At 39.0% G+C, this 12,733-nt stretch overlaps 1 protein-coding gene across 3 annotated transcripts in view; it reads right to left on the reverse strand.

The window, feature by feature from the left end:
- The window catches only part of FGD4 (FYVE, RhoGEF and PH domain containing 4), a 188,417-nt gene that overhangs the window by 128,101 nt on the left and 47,583 nt on the right, over positions 1-12,733 (reverse strand). The window contains exon 1 of one of the 3 annotated variants that reach the window (XM_057701933.1): positions 7,445-7,527. The exons of the other annotated variants lie outside the window; for them this stretch is intronic. The gene's annotated coding sequence lies outside the window, so the exon portion shown is untranslated. Of the gene's footprint in view, positions 1-7,444; positions 7,528-12,733 lie in introns of those variants that run through there. 3 annotated transcript variants of the gene reach the window in all.

A 12,733-nucleotide genomic window follows, 5' to 3' on the forward strand; every position in this document is an offset into this window, starting at 1 on the left:
CAATATTCCATTGTATCTACGTACCACATCTTCCTTATTCATTCCTCTGTTGATGGACATTTAGGTTGCTTCCATGTCCTGGCTATTGTAAATAGTGCTGCAATGAACACTGGTGTGCACGTATCTTTTCAAATTATGGTTTTCTCTGGGTTTATATGGCTAATAACTTTTTGCCCAGCCCTAAGTCCAGAAGATTTTCTCCTATGTTGTCTTTTAAAAGTTTTACAGTGTTATGTTTTACATTTAAATTAATAACCTATTCTGAGTTAATTTATGGATATATTGTAAGGTTTAGCTTCTTTGTGTGTGTGTGTGTGTGTATGTGTGTGTGTGCATAGACATCCAATTGCGCTAGCTCCATTTGCTGAAAAGACAAACTATGTTACTTTTGAACCTTTGTCAAAAATCAGCTGGCTATACCTGTGTGGGGCTACTTCTAGGTTCTCAATTCTGTTGCATTTATCTGTCTGTCTATCCCTCTGGCAATACTACAGTCTTGATTACTATAGCCACATAATGTCTTAAAACTGGATAGAGTGATTCTCCCAACATTATTCTTCTTTCTCAAAACTCTTTTAGCTATTCTAGTTACTTTGTCTTTCATGTAAATTTTAGAATAATCTTATCCATACCTACAAAAATTCTCCTATAATTTTGATAAGAATTCTGTTAAACCTTTATATTACTTTGGGAGATCATCATCCTTACTATATTGAGAGTCTTCTAATCCATGAACACAGTATGTCTCTCCATTTATTTAATCTTTGATTTCATTCATCAGCACTGTATAGATTTCATGGGTATATTTTTAAAAGCAATCCAAATGATGAGCTAGAAATAGCTTGTAAATGCTACCAAAATAAAAAGTGGTAGTCCAAACAAGTTTTGGGAGTCAAAATGATCTTGGTTAACTAGAGTTAAAAAAATCAAGACTAACACAATCACAACAAATACATCCACTGGGGCAAATAAGCCGATTTTGCTTAAAGACTGGCTTTACACAATTTACAAAGAAATGAAAGGGCACCACAGGGCATTCTGCAATTAAAACAATAAACAGGGCAGACTGGAGGCATAAAACAGATAAGTATCCTCCAATTACATGCAGCACTGTCTTCCTCCTTTTTCTGATTATTAAATTCATTCTATGTACCAAACCTGTGCATTACCTTTGCAAAAACTGTACAGATGAGGGCTCTCAGTTACATAATTTCAAAGGCCCCCTTCTAAGACCTACATTAAATTACTTAATGAATTATATTTTTGAAGAGTTCATGGTTGAAAAGGCTTTATGAGTTTCGCTGTTTAGGTATCTATGGAGGGCAGATCAAGTGGAAAAATAATTCTGATGAATGTAAATGCATGTAACTATTTGGACAATTTACTAAAGCTATGGGGAAAAGTGGGATATGAGGAAATCCAAAGGAGATTTAAATTATTTAGCCCAGAAATGAGTATCTGTGAAAATACCTGGAAGACAACCAGGAACTTATGTACCTAACCTAACCCAAGGGAAATAAAGGACAATTTTTAAATACATACAAAAATGTATTTTTAACAACTGGAGTTCAAAATGGTGAGACGACAGTAGGTTGTATAAACCCTGAAATAAGTAAGGTCCTATTTAATGAGAAGTGAAGTATACTTGTGAAGGCAGGAGAGTACGAAAATAACTCAGCAACCTCCCCACCCACCTCCCACCAACATTCTACAAGTGTCTAATCCAAGCCTTCAGAAAACCATGACCAGGGACTTCCTAGGTGGCACAGTGGTTAAGAATTAGCCTGCCAAGGCAGGGGACACAGGTTTGATCCCTGGTCCAGGAAGATCCCACAGGCCATGGAGCAACTAAGCCCATGAATCATAACTATTGAGCCCGTGAGCTGCACCTACTGAAGCCTGAGTGGCTAGAGCCTGTGTCCACAATAAGGGAAGCCACCACAATAAGGAGCCTGCGCACCACAATGAAGAGTAGCCCCCCCTCGCCACAACTAGAGAAAGCCCGTGTGCAGCAACAAAGACCCAACATAATAAATAAACAAATAAACAAACAAATAAATAAATTTATTAAAAGGAAAAAAAAAAAAAGACTATGACCAGCTTTCAAACCTGACTGAGAAGGAAGAATCTAAAGATTGGAGACTAAGGAACAAATAACAGCAACCATTTCCTATTCACCTATGTGTCCCCTAGAATGCTTTATTGGCTCACACACACATACTAATTGCTTGATGGACTGATGAGTACCTAGGACACGCCCAAAATAAATGGAATTTTAATTTGTAGAGAAACAGAGGATGGTATTTTCTGAAAACAAGGGGCATATGCATCATTTTCTAAACTGCTGGTAATGATATCATGCCAGGGAAGTTTGACACTGGATGGAGAGTATCAAGAAGAAGCTAGAAATTCCCTGGTGGTGCAATGGTTAAGAATCTGCCTGCCAATGTAGGTTCGATCCCTGCTCCAGAAAGATCCCACATGCCTCGGAGCAACTAAGCCCGTGCAACACAACTATTGAGCCTGCACTCTAGAGCCTATGAGCCACAATTATTGAGCCCATGTGCTGCAACTACTGAAGCCCACGCACCTAGAGACCGGGCTCAACAAGAGAAGCCACCACAATGAGGAGCTCGCGTACCACAATGAGGAGCTCATGTACCACAATGAAGAGTAGCCCCCGCTCACCACAACCAGAGAAAGCCCAGGTGCAGCAATGAAGACCCAACACAGCCAATAAATAAATAAATAAATTTATATTTTTTTTAAAAAGTACTGTGCTAGGTATATGATGTGGAATAAATAAAAATTTAAAAAAAAGAAAAAGCTAGAAGGATTCCTCATACAGAATCATAAATACATGTATAATAACTATCTCATCCACACTACCCATATCTCACTTCTGAATATGTCATTCCACCAGACTTCATAGAGTATGAGGAGAATAAAGGAGAAAAACATAAATAGAAGAACCAAGGAGCGAGAGAATGAAGAAGCAAATTATTAGTCACGCTTGACAACTACCGTGGAAGAGTAAAACTAAAAGCAAGTGAGGGAAACCAGTGTTGCCCCATTTTTATAACAATCAAATTAAAGAAAACATGCTCAAATTATTTCAACATCTAACAACTTTTCCTTGCTATCAAGATATAACCAAACCCAAAAGCATGAAATCAAAGCTAAAAACAGGAACTAAAGTTAAAGGTCAAGATTTAATACCAGTCAGATTATATGAATTTTAAAGCTATAAGATGTATTTAAACTCTTCTGAATCACTATTGTAATAGAGCATTAATTTGATTCTTTTTTTAAGAGCTCCAAACTGGATAGGGAAAAATTTACTAATGTTAAGTGCTTAACAAATTCAGGAAGTTATTTACTAGCCTGTATGAGCTAACCTAGTAGATGATTTGGGTGAATAAGCAAAAGCTAGGGCAACTTCTGCTAGCATCATCTGTTTTGTCCTCTCCTGCCAATCTGGAAAAGGCTGCACACAAAAATTCCAAATGACAGAAAACCTTGGGATCCTTGCATCCCATAATTCAGCCTCTGCTTTACCACAATCATTTCAACAAAGCATCCAGAGTCCCCATTTCATTGCATACAACTCGTTAAACAGCCTTTTGTCCATATTTTAAGAAGGGGAATCTTTGGAAAGGGATGATTTCTCTACCTTTGGTAACACATAAGGCAACCTTTACTAAAAATAAACGGGTCAGTGTTAAGACCAAATAAGATACATAAGTGCATTTAGACATCTCTGTCACACACAAATCTTGATACCAAAGGTGCTTAAGAGTATTATTCTGCTGATGAGGAATTTAAAAATTAATTCTACCTCCCAAAAATGACTTTTGTCCACCAGTAAAATATAACATTTAAAATTTTCACAGATATCGAAATGCTCTTTATATATGTTTTCTTTTAACCTTCTTCCAAAGCTTACATTCTTACTTCAAATAAGAAACAATTACTTTTCACCATCTTTTATCTTGAGCCCTGCCTTTTCAGAACTGTCCAAAAAAAGAAAAAAAAGCCCTAACAGGGTAGAGTGGATTCATGATAGCTACAAATTCTCTGCCACTACTCCCACCAAGAGGTGGGGTCCATTTTGCCACCTCCTTGATTCTGGGTTAGGCCTAAGACTGTCCAAAGTGAAAACGGCAGAAATGACATCGTACCAATTCTAGGCTAAATCTTTAAGAGGCCTGACAACTTCTGCTTCCTTCTTTTTGGAATCCAGCTGCCATGCAGGCCCAAACAGCCACATAAAATGAGAAAGGCCCACATGGAAAAGAGAAAAGGCCTAGCTGAAAGCACTATTGTCAGGCATGAAAATGAGCTATTGTGAAAATAAAGTCTACAGCCCTAATCAAGTTGTCCCAGCTGACACCACAGAGACTGTGAGATAAGGTGAGCTGTTCTTATCAAATCCTGCCAAATCCCAAAATTGTGAGGAAAAAAGCCATTGTTGTCTTAAGTCACTAAATTTGGAGGTGATTTGTTATGCAGCAATAGATAACCGAAACAAAATTTGGTACTGCTGCAACAAAACCTAAAATATGCAACAAAAACCTAAAATATGTACTGACTTTGGATCCAGGTGGTGGGCAGGGTCTTGAGGAGACTGCTAATAAAGATTTGAAAAAGTGAAGAAATGTTATCGGTCCCTGAAGAAAAGGGACCCAAGTTACATACTCTGAGAACGATTAGCAAACCACTGCATGCAGTGATGTGCAAGATGGAAAGAGTACCTAATGAATTCATGCTGTGACTAAGGAAACTTCAAGGAAGAAAGCTGAAAGTATCAACTGGTTCATTTTAACTGCCTATCTTGTGAGATGAACTAAAAAAGAAACTGTCTGGCTCCTTTTCAAGCGGAATTTAAAGGAAATATAAAGGGGTCATATTTGATGGGTTTGAAAATAAAACCATTGCTCACTTCAGCAACTTAGCAAAAAGTAAGCTCAAAGTAAGAAATGGTTCAGGGCAAAGATCAAATCCTGCATGTAAAACACATCCTTGAGGATGTGGCGGTACAACCCTTTGCTGACCCCTCATAAAGGTTTTAGGTTCCTCACAGACTTTTTCCTTCAGACCAGTGGTTCTAAAATTTTGTGTACACACTTCTAGGTACTCATGCCCTAGTAGAGTCCCTTCCCACAGTGACTCTGGGCTGAGTCTGTTACTGCTTAGACCATCAGAATAGGACAGAAAAGATGCAGTGCCAATTCTGGGCCCAGACCTCATTTGGTTGGGCAGCATCTACTTCCTCCCTTTTGGAACCCAGACAACACACGTGATCTAGGCAGCCACTGGGTCCCAGCTGAGCTCCTACCCAAACCTCAGGGGACCATAGCCATTCCCACCCAGCTGACAGCACATGAAAACAGAACTGCCTGATCAACCCACTGAATCACAAGATAACAAATTGCTGTTTTACGCTACTAAGTTTTGGAGTGGTTAATATTACACTACAATAAATAACCAAAACACAGGCCTCTTTTACTGGTATTTTAACTTCACTTCTCTCTAGTCATGACAAGCTAGATAATTATGAAGAAATGTAATATAAACTTTTTGTTCTAAAAATTTAATGCCCAACATGGATAAAACTAGTGATTACTGTACTAAGTGAAATATGCCAGAGAAAGACAAGTATTACATGATAGCACTCATGTAGAATCTAAAAAAAAAACAAACAAACAAACAAACAAATGAACTTATATACAAGACAGAAATAGACGCATAGACATAGAAAACAAACTTATGGTTACCAAAGGGGACGCGGGGGCAGGGAGGATAAATTAGGAGTTTGGGATTAACATATGCACACTATTACATATAAAACAGATAACCAACAAGGATCTACTATATACACAGGGAACTATATTCAATATTTTATAATAACCTATAAGGGAAATGAATCTGAAAAAGAACATATATATATATATGTAGAGACCTTTTTTTAGAGTCTATCTTACAGACAGATCTTAGAGTCTAAGCCACTAATAATGACAAAAACTTAAGAGTTTCCATTTTCAGTAGAAAACAGTAAGCACCTACCCAGGCCATCAGGGAGGAGATCTTATCAAGGCATACCAGGGGTACAGACAAAACTGAGGAAAGGCCCTGTGTATCAGATAAATTCACAGTAGGAAATCGGAAATTAGCAGGGGATACACAGACACCAAACAATCTGCGGTAACAGCCAGGGACAAGGCACAATGACGAGAGTGAACAACACGGCAGGTCTTCCAAAGCCTGTTGTTACGGCAACCAGCAAAGAATTTTAACATCAGTAACTCTGATGAGAATTTATAAGCTCTGTTTTCTCTTGTGCAAATGCTTAGCTCCTTTGGATTTAAAGATCCCTATGTGTCTGAGCCATCACCCCTCTTTCAGTCCATCCTATGGATGACCATGATGGCATACAGGGAGCCTGGAGGCTTTCTGCATCTTGAGAATAGGGACAATAATAGTATATCCCTCAGAAGATGGTAGAATTATTCTTTTAATTTCATAGAACAGTGCTTAGAAGAGTTCTAGGCACACAAAGTAAATTCTCAACATGTTATACTATTCACAAATTACATTTGGTAAATTTGTTCAATTACAAATGCATCTGCCCCCAAAACAATAACTGTCAAGGAAAAAAAAAATTAAAAGAGTATCAACTTATAAGCCTATTAATAGGGAACTAGTTTAAACAAATTGTAGTACAGCTATAAAGTGAAATACTATGCTGCTTTAAAAGAGATAATAAATAAAATAAAGGAAGAGAATTTTAAAAGATTTGATGTGGAAAATTTCTAATATAAGTGAAAAACCAAGTTAAAAAAAATTTAATTTCACTTTTAAAATAAGTATATACTGTTGTATAATGCACAGAAAAGAATCTGGGGGCTTCCCTGGTGGCGCAGTGGTTAAGAATCTGCCTGCCAATGCAGGGGACATGGGTTCGAGCCCGGTCTGGGAAGACCCCATACACCACAAAGCAACTAAGGCCGTGCACCACAACTACTGAGCCTGCACTCTAGAGCCCATGAGCCACAACTACTGAGCCCATGTGCAACAGCTACTGAAGCCCATGCACCTAGAGCCCATGCTCCACAGCAAGAGAAGCCACCACAATGAGAAACCCGTGCACCACAACGAAGAGTAGCTCCTGCTCTCTGCAACTACAGAAAGTCCCCTCGAGGCAACGAAGACCCAATGCAGCCAATAAATAAAAATTAATTAAATAATTAATTAAAAAAGAAAAGAATCTGGTAGAAACTACCAGACTAAATGACACCACAATCTGAGTGGGAATTTCACTTTCTACATAAGATACTGCTATAACAATTGTTGGGGTTTTTTGTAACAGTAAGCACAAATGACGATCAGAAAAACATTAATGTAAAGGCACATAGATCCTTCTTAAAATAAAGCATACTTTTACCTGAATTTGTTCACAAGTTTTCAGTGCTCATTCTTCTTTAGCACACAAGCAGCTCAGGTCTGTTTTTAGAACAGTTCATATAGCAGCTTCTGACACTGTTTCCTGTACCGGGCAGCTATTTTTAATTAATGAACATTTTGTTGTAAGAGTTGACTGGAAAATAAAAACACCACCATTGCTGCACGTTAAACTAAAGAAAGGCTTATTCTCTAAAATAAAATGATTTAAATTATAAAAAAAGTACTGCACTTTAAAAAGTATTAAGGTATATATAGCATTTAGTATTAAGTACTTTATTTCCACTGTGATATTAAGATAAATTAGTTTCATTTTAAAATTCCTGAAGGAGCAGATCTAATTCTATTTACTTAATTTCTCCTAAAAAGTAATACAGCACTCCTCATATAGTGGGGACTCAGATGTGAACTGTGGAAAAACCAGAGGTAAGAGAAAAAAGAATGAATACAGAAACAGAATAAGATTTCTTTCAGACCAAATATTTATTAGCATGTGCAAAATGCTGTCCTATACTGACTAGAGAAATTAAAATTGTGGTTCTCTGTCAGTATGAACAGCAACAGAATCACCCTGTCCATTTTATTACTTTCTCACAAGGTTTATATGAGATAATATGGCTCAAAAGATAGCTGCTATGTAAACAAATTAAATTTTTCATCTATTCAATTGTTCAACCTTTGGGTCGCACAGCTGCACAAGGAGTCCTCTGAGAGCCAGCAGCACTGACAGCAGGTGAGAATTCAATGGCTGGGTAGCAGGACAAGAATTCCCAGATCCCACCCAAGCCGCTCTCCCATTGAATGAAGATGGGATATTCCTGTAGACCTAAGAGAAGATTCTAAGAAGGTCTCACTGCACTGGGTATGATTATGTGCAGTCTAGCCACAAAAAGAAAGGTTTATTGTTCTCTTGCCAATTTATAATCCTCACGACAGGTGGCAATCCACCCAGTTATGCTGGACCTGACCCACACCCTCTTCACTCATCACCTCCCTAAATTCCCTGCATTTGTAAACTGCTTCACAATTTTTTAAGTGTTTTCTTATCCATTAATTTGATTCAAACAGGTTATAAGATTTCTACCTAATGTGTTTAGTAAACACTGTTTGGGGACTTCCTAGGTGGTGCAGTGGTTAAGAATCCACCTGCCAATGCAGGGGACACGGGTTTGAGCCCCTGTCCAGGAAGATACCACATGCCACGGAGCAACTAAACCTGTGTGCCACTACTACTGAGCCTGTGTGCTGCAACTACTGAAGCCCGTGTGCCTAGAGCCTGTGCTCTGCAACAAGAGAAGCCACCACAATGAGAAGGCACACACCACAATTAAGAGTAGCCCCCGTTCATCACAACTACAGAAAGCCCGTGTGCAGCAACGAAGACCCAACACAGCCAATAAATAAATAAATAAATAATTTTTTTTAAATTGTTTGCATTTGAGAGAAGTTCTGAGAATGGGACAGATTCAACATCTGGCTCCCAAGGGGTGCTGAGGGCTCCCAATCTCCTCTAAGGAGGCCTTGCTTTAGCATATCTGGCGGGGGGTAGTTATTGTTGATTCTATGCATAAACTTGGAGGGTGTTTTGGATAAGACATTTAAGCCAGTGAACCCTGAGTAAGCAGACTACCTTCCATAATGTGGGTGGACCTCATCCAGTCAGCTGACAGCCTGAACAGGACAAAAAGACTGCCCTCCCTGAGCAAAAGAGAATTTGTCAGCAGACTGCCTATGGACTCCGTCTGCACCACCAGCTCTTCTGGGTCTCAAGCCTGCCAATTGACACTGCAGACTTGGACTTGCCAGCCTCCATAAACACTCGAGCCTATTCCTTATAACATGTATGTGTACACACACAACTTACTGGTTCTGTTTCTCTAGAGACTGCTGACTAATACAGGGGTCCCGCAGTTTAACAGTTACACAGGAAGAGCCACCTCAATGAGGGACAAGTGGCCTCTCCTGACTAGAGGATGCCTGACCTTTCTCCCTACCACGGTGCTCTCCAGCAAACCATACTGTTTAGAGATGCACAATATGCCTGGAATGGATATACACCTTATTATTCCTTACCTATTAGAGTCCCAAGAAGAGAAATGAGTCCTGAAAGCAGTTCATACTCTGCTCAAAGCTTAAAAACACAAATATAATATAAAAATCACATAATTAGCTAGATAAGTCTCAGTGATGATCTGCTGAGGTCACTGTGGAAATGAGAGTAAAAGAAAAAAGGTAAAGGTGACAGTGTAGGAAGTACAATGACCTCTGATTCAGGGCATAACACATATTATTCTCCGTTATAAATGACTGACTTATTCATGCCTGCCTCAAAATAACTCAATATTATCAAATACCTACCTAAATAGTTATGGAACGTCTCTATCCAGTAATCACACCTTCACCAATATTTACCATGGGTCATTTGCTTAACTAGACAACCGTACCACCTTGTGGTCATGCTTCATCCTAACCTCCCCCATCCTCTTGAGGCCGTCTAGTCCATCCGCCCCCTGCATGCAGCAGCACCACAGGGGAACCCTTTACATCCCTCCTCTGCTCTCTGACGAGTGACTTCTACTTCTTGAGCTCTACTTCTGGCCCCTCCCACTCACCTTCCTGTGAAGGTAGTGCCTACAGCCTACCCTAACAATTCACATATTTGCACTTACTTGTCCTTCAACAAATCAACATTTTGAAGTATTTTTGCACATAAACATTTAAAAAATATACTTTCTTCCACTTTCTATTGTCTTTATCTCCTTGTCTTTGCCTCTCATTCCAGTGTATCCTTCCCCATGGCCACTACACCTCCCACTTCCCTCCACAAAGTAGAGTTGTAGGCAGAACAGATATTATCACACAATTTAGAGATGAGGAAACAGGTAAAAAGAGATGAAATGACTTGTACAAGTTCAGATTGTAAATTCATGGTAAAACTACATCAGGACCCATTTTCTATTAACTCATTTTAATGTTTATTACATACGATGGCAATACAACAGTTATTAAAAGCACCGAATCTCAAGTCAGATTATACTTGCTCCACCACTTATCAAACTATGGCCCTCATATTAAGCTAAACTATTGGTGGTTTGATATCCTCACCTATAAGAACTGAAATAATAATGGTAATACCTTCACAGGGGTTTTGAGAAGATTTCATGAGATAAAATGGGTAAAATACTTTGAACAATGCCTAGCACACAGGAAACTCTCAATACACTTTATCCATTCTTCTATTATTTAATCAGCTTTTCAATGCATATATAATATTAATGCTCTCTTCAAAATTGTCCTTTTTCTTTAATCTTTTGTAAAATCATGAATTTCAGCTGAATGAGACCAAACACACATAAAAACCATGGCTAATACATTGTTTATTTACATAGTATGTTTCACTGGGTCCCACGCAGAATTTTAAGTGCTTACTAAAAACTGTAAAAGAAACTTGGGGCAGAAAGGAAAATCACAACTTAAAGAATATTTCTACCCGTCATTGGCCATGTGAAATAGCTGGTAAGTGCAGAACTTTGCGTAACCTTCCCCTCGTGGGATTACTTTACTGAACACTAACAAAGTACTCTTAACATGGCTACATTCTGCACCCAAGTGACAAATACACTGTGAGGTCCTCTTGGGCCTTTACCCAAAACGCTCAATTACTCTGCCCATGTGGACTAACACCTCCGCAAAGATGTGGGCAGGCGGACAGAGGGCCGGAGTTCTTATTTAAATTGTCACACAATCTTTTCAGATCTTAGTGTTGCCAACAATATCACCACCACATGCCCCCATACTTCACAGGTTCTCAGAACAAAACCAGGAGAGACGACAAACCATAAAACACGGGCATTCATAAAACACAGGCATTCACTGCAGTCTTCCGGGCTCGCTGCACAGAGGGAAAAATGTATTTGTGGGGACTGCACCAGCGTCCCTCCAAACGAAAAGCATCTTAACTATCTCAAGTACAAAGTTGAGAAGAATGGTTATTTACCTTTAAACAATGATAGCTGAATGATTCTTTCCTGTGCTATACTCTTTAAACTAATTTGTCTCCCCAAGAATTAGTATTTTAATTAGTATTTAATACACAACAAAGGTACTGCTGACATTAAAGTGTTTAATTATGAAAGGTTTGGTATCAAGATTTTTAGTAATAAGGCAGGTGTGGTTGAAGCTTTACTCTCTCCTATAGCTCTGTGACTTTGAACAAGCTAGCTAACCTCTTGAATCCTTGGATTTTATTTGCGTGCTTGTTTTTCAGTAGTGGTGGTGGTTTTGAATAAAGAAGATGATTTTGTCTCTTCTCTCACAGGGTTATGGGGAGCAAAGGAGATCACATACCCCAAGTTATGAACAAGAAGTGGCGCAGTGGTTAAGAATCCACCTGCCAATGCAGAGGACATAGGTTCCATCCCTGTGCCGGGACGATCCCACATGCCGAGGAGCAACTAAGCCCATGCGCCACAACTACTGAGCCTGTGCTCTAGAGCCTGTGAGCCAAAAGTATTGAGCCCATGCACCACAATTACTGAAGCCCGTGTGCATAGAGCCCGTGCTCCGCAACGAGAAGCCACTTCAATGAGAAGCTTGCGTACCGTAATGAAGAATAGCCCCTGCTCACAGCAACTAGAGAAAGCCCGTGTGAGGCAACGAAGACCCAACACAGCCAATTAATTAATTAATTAGTTAATTAAAAAACAAAAAAGAAGGCACCACTCAACTCTGTTCCCCTATTCCATCAGCAGCTGAGGCAGCAATCTGTTTCATTCAACAGTTCACATCTTACAGCACAGGGAACTATATTCAATATCTTGTGTTTATAAACCATAATGGAAAAGAATATAAAAAACAATATATGTATGTGTATAACTGAGTCACTCTGCTGTATGACAGAAATAAACACAACACTGTAAATCAACTATACGTCTATGAAAAAATTAAAAAACAAACCGAAAACAACTCACACCTGAATTTCCGAAGCTGTCTCAAGTGGATTTGTTAGGTGATGTGAGTTAACACAAGCCCACTGATCCAAGAACTGTAAGAAATAAGGTTAAAATCAACCCACGAAAGAAATACAGGGTGAATAAAAGTTTTAGCAAAAATGTTAGCTGTGATTCACAGCACCTGCGTTGCACTTTCTGTTCTCACTGCTTTTAATCATAGCTCTGGCACAACTACGTGTGAGGTGAGCTGATGGAAACGTCAATATCCCTCAAGTACCACTGGAAGCACCAAGGTCTAGGATCCAGATTTACATGTTCTA

Source organism: Hippopotamus amphibius, chromosome 12, assembly GCF_030028045.1.
Source record: "Hippopotamus amphibius kiboko isolate mHipAmp2 chromosome 12, mHipAmp2.hap2, whole genome shotgun sequence".
NCBI lineage: Eukaryota > Metazoa > Chordata > Mammalia > Artiodactyla > Hippopotamidae > Hippopotamus > Hippopotamus amphibius.